At 37.6% G+C, this 13499-nt stretch overlaps 1 non-coding gene and 1 pseudogene across 1 annotated transcript; one reads left to right on the top strand and one right to left on the bottom strand.

Annotated features, from left to right (window-relative positions):
- The window catches only part of LOC142159444 (histone deacetylase 9-like), a 126624-nt pseudogene extending 113961 nt beyond the window's left edge, over positions 1–12663 (bottom strand).
- Positions 11969–12083, top strand: LOC142159713 (U5 spliceosomal RNA). The gene has a single exon (XR_012692974.1). It is a non-coding gene; the product is annotated as a U5 spliceosomal RNA (small nuclear RNA).
- Positions 12664–13499: the final 836 nt, after the last annotated feature.

Here is a 13499-nt window from a genome sequence, read left to right on the forward strand (position 1 = left end):
CGTCTTTGTTTTTTCACTCTAACGTGTCTCTGCATAATTATTTTTTACATATTGGTTTAGATTTTCTAGAAGGTTGATTTTTTTAAATTAAATCTGATAGTGCAAACAGTGTTGCAATTTAAGGGGGTAAACAAAATCATTGCTGATCTAGTTATATTAGTATGATGGCTAAGAGTGTTGAAACTACGGTTTAATGCTGAAAAATTCAAAATTATACACTTGGGTTTCAAGAATCCAAAGGCTGAAAATAGTATAAATGGCACTAAAATGTAAACTACTGAGAAGGAAAGAGATTTAGAAATCACTGTTTCAGGAGCCCTAATTGTGGGGGGAAAAAATAATAAATCAATAGGGAAGGCCAGTTGGCTGCTAGCTTGCATAGGGAGAGGAATTAGTAGCAGAAAGAGAGAGGTAGTAATGTCACTATATATAGGTCATTAGTGCAACCTCACCAAATATTGATTTGATTTTATTCCTCTTCTGTTCATTCACTTTGCATTTTGTTAATTGATAAAAATAAACTATTAACACTTCTATTTTTGATAGAATTCTTACTTTGCAGCATTCTTTCCATATATATAAATATATATATATATATATATATATATATATATATATATATATATATTTATTTATTTATTTATTTTGCCTGTGTATTTGTGCATTTGGTTTCCTCCCGTAGATGAAAAATATACTGGGTATTGGAAATTAAATAGTAAGCTCCACTGAGCAGGGACTGATGTGAATAAATAAACATCCTCTGTATAGTGCTGCACAATATGTTGGCGCTACATAGATAAATAGTAATAATTTCAGATTATATAGCATCAATATAATATTGCAGCTATATAAATAATTATTAAAAATTTACCAAGAAATAAAATTTTAAACAAACACAAGTCACAATTATTTATTTTACATATTTCAACATGTTTTTTTAAAAATTATATTAAGTAATATTTTAGCGACATGTACATTTTAATGAAGGTCTTCATGTATGTTGTCACTTCTACGTGTGTGTCTCAGATCTTTCTCTGACCAGAGAAGCAGTGAATGACTTCAGAAATATAACTGATTGCTGACAGCAGCAGGAGAATTGACTGAGTGGCAGACATAATTGAATTGGAATTGCCTGAATAACATATGTCAGATCTAATTCATTTCATAAGACCATTCTCTGTGTCTATATTTTCAGATAATCACACCATACACATGTACAACTTGCTTTCATCATGCACATTGTAAAGAGTTAATATGTCTATAGTAAGCATTGCTATTTTAGGCCCACACTGCAATGCCCTGGGATGGGTTTAAAAAGTTGCCAAGGCACATATCACACAACTTTGGTGCAAGAAATAAGCCAAAACTCCAAAAATGACCAGTTACTTAATCATTCACTGGACAGTTTCTATCTGTAGATATCACCACAAACCCAGTACAGCCATTAGCATCAAGTCATACAGCAACTGGAATCCAAAGCTACTAAAAATCAGGACTAGGACCCTGACAGAGGCTGGACAGGCCATTTTATGAAAGGATTGTGAAAACAGGCCATCCCTCTTGTACTCTCAAATATACCAGCTATTTTGGTAAGTGCCAGAATTGCAGTGTTGCATGTCCTGGCCTGCTCCTTTGCAACACTGTGGGACTGAAAAGCAATCACATGCTATCTTCCGCACTAAATGGCATGCTCCCCTTATCTTTAGATCTCCAGTGGAGTGATTGCTGCCAAAAACAGTAAAGGACTAAGTAGTGAACCTAGTGGAATTACAGCTATAAGGATTAACAAAGAACATAACTGGGGGGAATAAGGCCTAATCATAACTGCAGTGTAAATATGGTATATCAAATGAATCCATTGATAAATTGAGCTACTAAGGTGCAAAATGTGAAGTCAGAGGGTCTCTTGTGTGTTTACTTGGTGGTTCTGCCCACTTCTATGTTAACACATAACAGCACCAGTTTTAGGGGAAGCTGAGCAGCTTCAAAGGCCCCTGGGGTGAGCTACGTCCTGACATAGCAGAGTTTTGTGACACCTAAAGAGACATTGGACAGACAGGAGGGAGCTGTTTACAGCTTGTGGTCTTATACAAGCAGACCACGTGAGGAATTATTATATTTTGTATAGGCAGATATATTTCAGTTTCTAAAATACCACTTAAAATCAGTAAAAGTAGTGATCAACCATGTATTCATAAATAGCATGATGAAGGGCAGCCCATACATCAAATAAAACATTTTGACACTCAGAGAAGTTGAAGAAATGAGTATAAGCTCAACTAATACAATGGACCTAGGCCTGTTTGGTATCAATAAATTGATAAATTCATAGTTGATCTATTCATAATAAAATTGGGTCCACATGACACTCACAAGAAAGTTAGGTCACATAGTAGAATTGGCTATTAAATCAGGGAACATACAAATTGTGGTTATAAATAGTGTCCCAGACCACAACACCCTGGAGGTGGGGAAAGGTGTAAAAGTGTCTTTAAAAACTGAGACCAGTTACAAGAAATTATCAGCTCTTGGGGTGAATCTAATTGAAGGAATGACCTTCTCTTCTGCCTGCCTGAGGCATACAGATTATTATATGTATGCTCTGTACTTTCATCCCATTTGTTTTTATAACTGTTATGCAATTTTTTTATTTGTATGTCAATTGTTTATTGTTTTCATAACCTGTAAGCATTGCAATTTTTGTATATTAAATGTAAAAATTAATAATTGCAGTCCTAAACAAATACACTGCCTGTTTAGAAGAGATAAATTGCATTGCTGAGTTAACCCTTATAGATACCAGGGTGTGAAATTGTAACTATTTTAGCTACCAGAGCACAGAGGGTGCGCAATTAGGTAACTAAATCATAGGTTTGCTACGGTCCTTATACATAGCTGGTGGCAATTGCGGAGAGGTGTGGAAGTGTGTGTCTGTGTTGAGAAAGGGACCAGCTAAATTTGCAGCCTAAGAGAGAGAGGTGAGTGCGAGACTAAGGCTGGATTCCTGTATGTTTCCTTATAGTAAGTTTCCAAGTCACGAGTGCGCAGATGGCAGTTTGTGACTAATAAAGGTAGTCAGGTAAGGTTTCCTGACAAACTAGAAGTAATATATTGGTTGACTGTGTGAAGATAGGATAAGATATTAAATCAGGGAGTGACTAGAGGTTGCTATCATTGACAGACTTTATACAAGGAAGATGTCATTCAGACTCCCTTAAAACAATATACTTATATGATTAGTATTAGTATTAGTATAGTTAGGATATTAATTAATTAATGATATATATATATATATATATATATATATATATATATATATATATATATATATATATATATACACAATATATATATAAATTTAGTGATATTTGAAAATAACTTATCAGTTAATGAAATAAGACATTGCAGACTGCAATATGAGAAGGAGAGGATAGGAAAAAAATTGATGTAAGAGGTATATACTTTTACAGCCAAAGTAAAGTTACAAGTCTTTTTAAATGCCAAAATATCATATGGGAGCTTGTGGTATTAAAAATATCAGTGAATAAGATTACATGAATGAAAATTAAGTAATTAAATCTAGTGCTTGAGAGATAAATCACCAGAACTAATCAGAAGGAATATGTTCAATACACTTTAAGTTAATCCCACTCTGTGAATAATGCAATGTAGTGACTGAAATAGATGAATTTCCATGAAATTGGCATTGATAATAGTGAAAATATATAAATTAAATAATGAAACTGTCATAATACAGATATGTGTAGCTGACGTCAAATGGCCAAATAGATTCATAAACACAAGCAAATTCTAACCACAAATGGAAATGTGGAAATAGTCAGATTTGACAGACGAATCGGATGTGAGTTGGAACACAAGTTTAGCAACTAGAGAGTAGTTGGGTACACATCATGTCTGATACAAAAGTTAAGCAATTAGAGATAAGTCCGAGACTACCTGAATTCTGAGTCCATAGAACAACACAGTTTTCAAGCACATGATTATTCAGGAAATGCTTATTCAAAGGCCCAAACAGGAAGCAGAAACCAAGATGACTTAGTTCAAGGTACTACTGGTCATCTTTCCTAATTGCAAGTTCAAGTGCATGTATAATTACAGTAACTTGTATTTTGGCCACCAGAACTTGTATATTGGTCACCATAAATAACTAGACAATAATTTGTGAGTCATATGAATGCCCTGGTGGCCTGTTCCCCTCCTCTTTAGCTGAGTTAGTACAGCAAAAGCTGCAGAGAGCAAATATTGGGCGCCAGGCCACCTCATAATAATGAAACAAAACTTTATTCAAACACCTTTTCCTCCAGCGGAAACAGTTACACACACTGTTTAACGCCTACAGCATAGTTCTTTATCAGATGTTATACGCTATTTAGACTCCTGGAGCCTTCTGCACTTTACTTTGTTGCAGCAATAAATATCTGGCAATTTACATGCCCAGTATTTCTGGGTGCAGTAGTTCCACAGCATATGGTCAGAGCTTTTTATCCAACAAGCACACAGTCAGCAAGCATCAGAGGTTCTTGCATTCCTCCTCTTAAAATATCCCAATATCTAGGACTCTACTCCATATGTGCATAACCTCCCCTAAACATGGGACCGCATTCCACAACTTATAGCTGCTGGGGGCACTTTTCACTGGGGCTCTTCTCCTGCTGCTGTACTGCACACAATCCCATCTATCCAGGGACCTTCCGTCATAACCATGCTGATGTTGGGAACTCTATTTTTTGAATGTTTCCCGGCTGCTTCACACTTCTCCTTTTATTACGAATAATGGCCTCTCATGGCAGCCGCCATGCCCAGACCCATTCTTGTTCCTCATCTGTCAAAAGTTTGAGCACAAAAAAACAACATTTAATGCGCTAGTCTTGGATTTGCAGTCAGGGATGCACGGAACATTTTTAAGGGGGGGTTTCCCCTCCACCGGAAAAAAAAAAAGCGAGAGAGCTGCCGCGCATGCGCCCGCACATCTTCGGCAGCTCCGTTTAGGCAGCACTGTACTATACAGCAGCCGCGGCGCTGTCAAAGAAGCGTCCGTGGCAGTGAGGTATACAATACAGCACCCAGAACCCCCCCCCTGCGTGAGTCACTGTGCAGTGGTGTGTCTTGGTAATTCGTCCAGGCCACATCAAGTTATTCGCCTACTCTCTGCTCTCAGGGGACACCTTCACAAATTAGAAGTACACCTTAGTGTGGGAAAATGTTAAAAAAAAACCTGAAGATTCCCAACATGCAAAAGTGTAAACATCACATGAAATGTCCAACCTCCTACCTTTCATTAACAAGACGTCTCAATATCGCTCCTAAAATACTATTTGGTTTAACATCATTTATGGCTTAAATTAATCATGGAGTGAAGGGACATTACATGTGGCACTTTTGTGTGTTTAAAGCTTTGCTTTACAATGGGCAAAGTACATCTAGAACTGTGTTTCTGAAGTGGAAATGGAAGGCAGAGAATGCATCTCAAGAAAAGTATAGGATCATCATCATCATCACCATTTATTTATATAGAGCCGTTAATTCCGCAGCGCTGTACATAGAACTCACTCACATCAGTCCCTGCCCCATTGGGGCTTACAGTCTAAATTCCCTAACATACACATACACACTAGGGTCAATTTGGTAGCAGCCAATTAACCTACTAGTATGTTTTTGGAGTGTTGGAGGAAACCGTAGCACCCAGGACCCCAGTGCTGTAAGGCAGAAATGCTAACCACTACGCCACCGTGCTGCCCTAGGATGGGATCCTAACTAAGATCTGGTTCAAAAATTCAGTTCTTTCCAGAGTGGAAATTGTCATGTGCCCTTCTGCACAGCAAATGACACCCCTAAAAATGCACCCTCTCTATCATTTAAATAATCTGACTCCGCAAATTTAAATCTCGTTTGCACACTGCTCAGCAATAGTACGCTTATTCCATACTAAGTCAAAGAAACACTCACTCTGCCCCTCTCCTTTCCCTTGTCAGCTGCTGTAAACTTCTGCTACTGCTCAAATGCCACCATTTTTCTCTGCAAACTCATGCTTTTTGGCAGATATTCAGGTATTTAGGCGCGCCTTGCAAATTGAAACGCACTAAACCACAAAAAAGAGTTTTGTGCAATTTTGTGCTGAGGCCCAATATCTTTAAAAATCCAGGAGAGGATCTCTATTTTATTTTTTGTCCAAATAAATGAAACTATGATTATTACAATGATAATTCACAGATGTTATCAGCTGTGTCGCTGAACAGTTTTTAAAAAAAGCATTGTGCTTTTTGACGTTTTTCGAGTGACGGGTACAAGTGGAAAAAAGTTATTAAAATATACAGATCAGATGGAAACTGTATGACGTATGGAACTGATCTCCAATGTCATGTAGCATAAACTGTATATGTGCCATAGTTTAACCACAAACAATAAAAATAAAACATACGGTATCTACTATCTCAACACTAATATTTAGAAAAAGTTGTTTTTCTCTGCAACGGGGGAACACAAAGTGACAGCTTAAAATAACATAAATGGTCAGAAGTTCTACAAACTTGGATGTGTTTTACAAAGCCAGTTAAAAAATTCACATATACTCTCAGAAGATAAATGGGAAAAAGAAAATGTGTTCTAATGAAACCCAGACTACAGGCTGTATTTGTGATATGCCTCCTTTTTTTCAGATAGACAAAATGTTGAGATTTATTCTGTGCATGCCTTGTTTCACGCTGAGTGTTGTTTTGACTCCTCCGCAGCTCCTCCTTTTTTAATGTAAAGATTTAGCTTTTCATACATAGTCAGTTGTTTTTGTAAAACTTGGCATTGGACGATTGCCATATTATTTTTTGATAAAAGTGGAATTCTCTGCTGTCTGCAAGGCATACCTTTGGGATTGGCGTATGAGACTCAAAAATTATATAAAGGAATCTCCTGTTTGCAAACTTTGTATTCCCTTGGTCCCTCGCTGCAAAATCGCACACAGCTTGAAAGCCCATTTCTCATCTAAACAAAGGCCATAAGCTCCTTTCTACTTTTTACAACCATGTCAAGAAATAATATTGACTGCCAATGGTCATGTGACTGGAGTTGCCTCCTCAAAGTCATAGGAGAGGCTGGAGGTCTGTTATTAATTTCTCTAGAGTTGTCTGGGGAATTGTGGGTTGATTCAGATCCAAGTTATAAATGACAACTCAAAAGCTGCAGAGGCTTTTGAAGCTGGGAGCTGATGACGACAATATTGTGACAGCCTGCCCTTCTTTGCTTTTGGAGCCTATCAAGCAGAGAGAAAAGAAGGCTAAGACATAATTTGAAGATTTCTTTCACACGGTAAGGTCATGCAAGCAGAAACACACTTTCGTTAGTGATATCTTTGGTAATACTATATAGCACAATTTTCCTTTTCAGTGATTATGGAAAAATTCTAGGCCTTATTGGAATACCTTTTCTTCTGTACAGAGAACATTAATATGAAATGCTTTTCATCATGTCAAGGTAACATTAAAACAGCAATGTACAGCAGTTGCTCTTCTATTAAGTTTCAGTTATTCAAACGTAGTAATGTCAGGATAGTGACTATAGCCTAGTATTGAGTATATTGATACAGATTAATCGGGTTATAACAATAAGGGATACATACTTTTTGAATTTTGATAGAATAAATTGAAAATGTGAGTATGCTTTGCAGTTTCAGAGTGAACAATGGAAATAGCATAGACCTTTATGCTGGAAATGTCAGAACAACCCCACTATCATTGTTGGTTGAAGAAATATCTAATAACTTGTGTTAAAAATATATTAATGCTCACTTATTTTACAGGCCTTCCCTGTTCATCATCATCTTCATGTAGGGTCCATTCGTTCCTTTAAACATAGTCCAACATATCCTCTGTAGGAATAGGTACTTGCCTGGACATATTGCTGGTCATTAATTTCCCCTTTCCCCACACAACACCAGATGGACCTGAAAAGACACCAAAAAGGGCCGTCTCCACACTGGACAAGGTAGGGCCAGGGTGAGCTTCTCCGAGGGAATAGGTATTTTTTTTATAACTCCCCAGCCTCACACATCACCAGGTGGGGTCCTAGTAGGTTCCCAAGGACTAGGATTTAGTTCATTTTATTCTGCATTCTCCAATGTACCAGACTAGCTATAATTTTCCCAGGCCAAGAGGCGTTTGGGATTAAATCTCCAGCCCTAGGTTGGACCTATTTTAGCATTCTATCCACAACTTATAAGGGAGGAGCTAATTTTTTATTTCTGTATTTATTTATGTTTAACTTTATATGCCAGGCGCACTTCTTTAGGGGTTGTATGGGATTACTGGAACTGCCGTGAGAGTACTCTGATAGCAAATAAATGTGGTGTGATGTCTCAGACATTAGCACCAATTTGCCTTGTCTGACCCAACCTAGATACTTTGTGGGTTTCATAAACTGATTAAAAAAATCTCTATTCTCAGCAATAATATATGTTATATATTATCAATGTGTAAATATTTTATTAAATCCATACTTACCCATGTAGGTAACCCTGCAATAGCAAGAGGCACCATTAGGTAGTTTTTACTGTTCCATTGCTCATAACACCAACATAGTTGTGTGATTGAGCATACAGCCCACTAAATATTTTGTAACCTTTGCATTCTAGCTGGACAAATATGCAATATGATGTAGCACTTACCCTTGTGTATCAAACCATTGTCCCATAGATTGTAAGCTTGTGAGCAGGGCCTTCTTACCTCTCTGTATGTACTACTCAGTATTGTTTTTTTACTGTTTTTTCCCAATTGTAAAGCGCTAAGAAATCTGCTGGCGCTATACAAAATAAATGTTGATGATGATGACTACAACACTGCACTTTGTTTACCAACTCTTGGCCACCACAGTTTTGTAAACTACCCTATGAGCCATGATGAGTGGTGATCAGCAGCAAAGTGCAGCAAGTCTTAACACTTGTAAACAATAGGACATTTTAAATTGAGATATTTATCTATCAGTAACAGAGAAATAGTAATATTACAAAGCAGCATTATTTGTCTAAATATTTTAGGAAAAATGAATGTTTTTTTAAAAGGGTGTATAATCCCTTAATTATATATTTTTTAAAAATGTAAACCAGCTGGCAGAGTGTGGTTTATGCTTTTTGTGATGAAGGAGAAGGAAATATTCAATCCCACTTTACTTTTAAACAGATGTACGGGAAATTGAATTTAAGATTTACCATCAAGGCTCATTTAACAACTTCAGTCATTTATAATTGCAGCGCAAAGCTATTTTGTGACGTCAAAAGACTACTGTTCATCATGTGCACCCTGATTTGAGTATGGATTTGTGGGGGAAGTTGGTAGTGGCTGTGAAGGTGCACAAAGGCATGGTAAGTGTTGGGTGTATCGGAGATGTTCCTTGCTAATATTAGGCACACGTTAAGTGGAAAAATAAGATTGTATTTTGCAGGACAAGGTTGTCATTTTCACCCCCATAAAAGGACTTAAATTCTCTGGTGTCTCTGAGGTATCACAAATAGGGTTTCATCTCTATACTTATAATGGGACTTATAATGGTCAACTCTGATGGAAAGCACATTTCTAGGTACACTTCAACCAATGTAACAACAAGCTTAAAACACACAAAGTACCACATGTAATAAAAACAGCCCCAAAGTCCACTCACTGCAATGATTATACTAAAATTTAAATGAGACTAATCCAAGCAGTTAGGGGAATAACAAGAGTTCCTATAGTGGTAGTAGGTTGAACTTGGGAAGTTTTTTTTGTTTCTAACATGCATATTATGCAGAACATCCACCACCCATCCCACTTGTGATTTTACAGAGATGTGTCCATAGACTGTGAAGTGGACATGCACTCCCAAACGCACTTAGCTGCCAAGTAGGAGTACATGTGCACATAAAAAAAAAACATTGTGTATCGGGGCAGCATGGTGGTTAGCATTGCTGCATTACAGCGCTGGTGTCAATATAATTAAAAACAATAATTGTGGATCAATAGTTTTGTGATGTGTGACTTGTCTCAATGGTTTACTTTAAATATTTGGATTTAATAGCGCTTTAAAAAAATTGTACAAAGGGATTTATGCATTAATATTCATAGAGCCTCAGTGCTCCTGTTTGGTGCAGAGCGGATCCTTATGTAATATTTAATTATTACATATAATGCAGGTCTCCTGAATAGCAAAGGATTATGTTGCAGGGAGGATAGAAGAGAACAACATATCATGTAACATCTTAATGGTTTATCTCATTATAATGTGTCGGCCCTGACTCCTCCTCCAGACATGGCCACCAGCAGATGGCCACGCAAGACTGTCATCTATAGGAAAATAGGAAAGAACGAGCTGATATGTGCTGCTCTTTCCACCATATTTGTCTTAATTGAAAATGCTTTAGTTTTTGCTATTTAAATTTTGCAAGCGATTCAACGTTGAAAGGGTAGACCTTTCCCTGCGGGACAAAAGAAAGACTTTTTGCTTTGGTGGGTGCATTAATGCAACAAAATATAATATAAAGGTCCTGTTTGAGAGTTGCATGTAAATGCATTTGCACACTGTAATGATGAACCTTTGTGCAAAATTGATGTACTGCACATATGTTGCATCCATATTGAGAGTTGCATGCAAATTGCCCCCTTTACACTTGGAAAAGCAGATAAGGGCCGTTACAAGTTAAGCATTCCCTTTGAGATGTGTATTATTTTGAGTTACATACCGTATTTCCCCATGTATAAGACGCACCTTTTTCCCAAAAATTTGGGGTCTAAAAACTAGGTGCTTCTTATACAGTGGTAGCGGGGATCCGGGGGGGGGGGGGGGGGAAGACACATTACAGTGACAGCAGGGGGATCCGGGGGGGCAGCGGTACAGTGGCATTGGGGTGGGCGATTTCAGGGTCTTACTGCCGGCGGCTGCACTCTATGTGCAGGTCCGTTCGGCAGAGACAGGCACCCGGCTGCTCAATCAGAGCCGGCCAAAATTAAGGTGTGTCTTATACATGGGGGAGCGGTAGATCTTGAAATATGTTAACTGCAAAATGTAAATTTTACACCTACATAAACCTGGTGCAAGTTTTGGAGTTGACTATGATGACTGTAACAACTCTCTCTGAGTGCAACTCAAAATATAGATGCAGAAACACAAGTGTAAAAATGCATCTTTGCGTTTAGGCAAGCAGGGCATTTTTATGTTCAACTCTAAATCAAACCTAAAGTTTATCCATCACCTAAACTGTACTGCGCTTGAGAGCATAAGAAGAGGTAAGTTTACCCTAACCGTGAGTTTTACCACTTCTCTCCTCGCCAGGTGCAGTAAATTGTTAAGAACTTTACTAAACATGATTAACAACAAATGTTTACAATTAATAAAAAAGATGAATTTAAAACTATACATCATATTGTGATCACATGATTAAAAAGATCAATTAGCTATATTTTTCAAATGTGTGAATACAGAACAATGATATATTACCCACATAATTTCATTAGGAACCCTGATTTATAGATGAATCAATAGTGAAAAATCAATTTCTTTTGGAACTAAAGGATCTGAATAGAAATAAGTCATAGAAAATAATTTATTAGCACAAAAGAGAATGTGCTGTCACTACTAACACACTAGTGTAGCAGACGCATGTTGTTGCTGCCAATCTCCTGTGTCACACACATAGTGGTATATTTACTAAACTGCGGGTTTGAAAAAGTGGAGATGTTGCCTATAGCAACCAATCAGATTCAAGCTATCATTTATTCAGTACATGCTGCAAAATGATAGCTAGAATCTGATTGGTTGCTATAAGCAACATCTCCACTTTTTCAAACCCGCAGTTTAGTAAATATACCCTATAGTTAGCATTGTGATACGTGGCAGTAATGACACACTGTGGTCGCAAGTGCCACGTCACTCCATTTGGTGGTAAAATTTGTGTATAAATTGAAAATTTTAATCTATAAAAATGTCTATGGCAATACACTGGTTTCTCTTCAGATCGAATAAATCTTTTACCTTTTACTAAAGATTTCCGTGGAGAGGAACAAGCACGAGTTTCATGTAATTTTTTGATGTCCAGCTGATGCTGAGCTTTAAAAATAATGTCTATGGCTTTGTCTGGGAAAAGGGTCCTGTGCTTGACCCAAAAGGTTGTCTTCTGATGGTAATTATCTGGCCTTCTAAATAATGGACAACTATATCTTCTACCTTGTACAACACTAATAGCCCATGAGTGAATAAAAGGTAGGTCTAGTGCACACAGTTCTGCCTGTCTACACTGAAATCATCTGAGTTTTAACAGTGCCTCTTTCCACTTAAAGCCTGAAGTTTAATAAAGGAAAAATACTAAAAGTGAGCAGTAGGTGTCCACGGAATTCTTCTACTAACGTGTTAAATTGCTTTCGATAGCCAAAAAACAATGAAAATGCTAAATCGTTTTCAATCCTATTTGTCTTGGCATATATTTTGTTGTAGCTATATATAGCATTCCTTCAATCCAGTCAAGCTCTGTATTTGTCTTCACTGTATATATGATTGTGGAGTAGCACAAGGAAATTACTCCACTTGTACTTCATGATCTCATGTTTAAGTCATCAAGAACTGAAATAGAAATGTCATAATTACTCCCAGTCCTCCGTAGGGCAAAAGGGAAAATGGCTCATCTGACTGCATTTCTTTTTAAAGGAAGGTATGGAGAATCAGTCCATCCAAAACATAAGTGATTTCTGTTTTCATTCAGTTATGCTTTGATGAATTCTCCCAAGAAATCATTGACTTCTATGGGCTGATGAACTGACTGTGCACATGTTGCAGTGCTGCTTCTTTTGCTGTCATTGACTCCATTAGCTGCTGCCTATATAATACAACCAGTCACTCAATCGCTGGGCCCCATAGCAAAATTTGGGGTTGCCAGCTGATGCTGATCCCTGCTTTGCTCTTCTGTAACCCTGTTCAGAAGAACAGTGATCTCTCTAATGGATGGACAAGTATCACCAGGTTCCCCTCCTCACCGGGTCCTACAGCAGCTGCAAGGGCTGTTCTGGCAGTAGTTCTTCCATTGAATAAGGCCTTTGAGCATGGCATGTCTGTTTTGTTTGTTTTTCTTAGCTGGGAACCCAAGGTCCCAACAACCATTGTTCGGGGACCCCAAAATATGCAGTTCTCAATAAAATTGATTAATTGAAAATTGTGCATTCAAAAAGAGGTGCATCACTTTGCGGAATAAAATGTGCACATTTGCAGAGAAACAGCATATTGCACAGGTCAAGGGCAAGAGTTGGGTAAAGGAAAAGCTTTCCTACTGAAGTATGGAGAAGGTGCATTGAAGCTCCTCATTTTGCAGAGCAGTGCAGAAACAAGATTTCATGTTGTGCGGTGTGGTGGAGAGGAACATATTTTGAGGGCATTGCTTGTCATACAGTCTTTTCCAGTCAACAAGAAAAATGTTTGAACCAGCTCAGAATTGGGGATCTTCAGATTTCAACCAACTTTGGTCCTCCTTGTTGCAC

This window comes from Mixophyes fleayi, chromosome 5 (assembly GCF_038048845.1).
Source record: "Mixophyes fleayi isolate aMixFle1 chromosome 5, aMixFle1.hap1, whole genome shotgun sequence".
NCBI lineage: Eukaryota > Metazoa > Chordata > Amphibia > Anura > Limnodynastidae > Mixophyes > Mixophyes fleayi.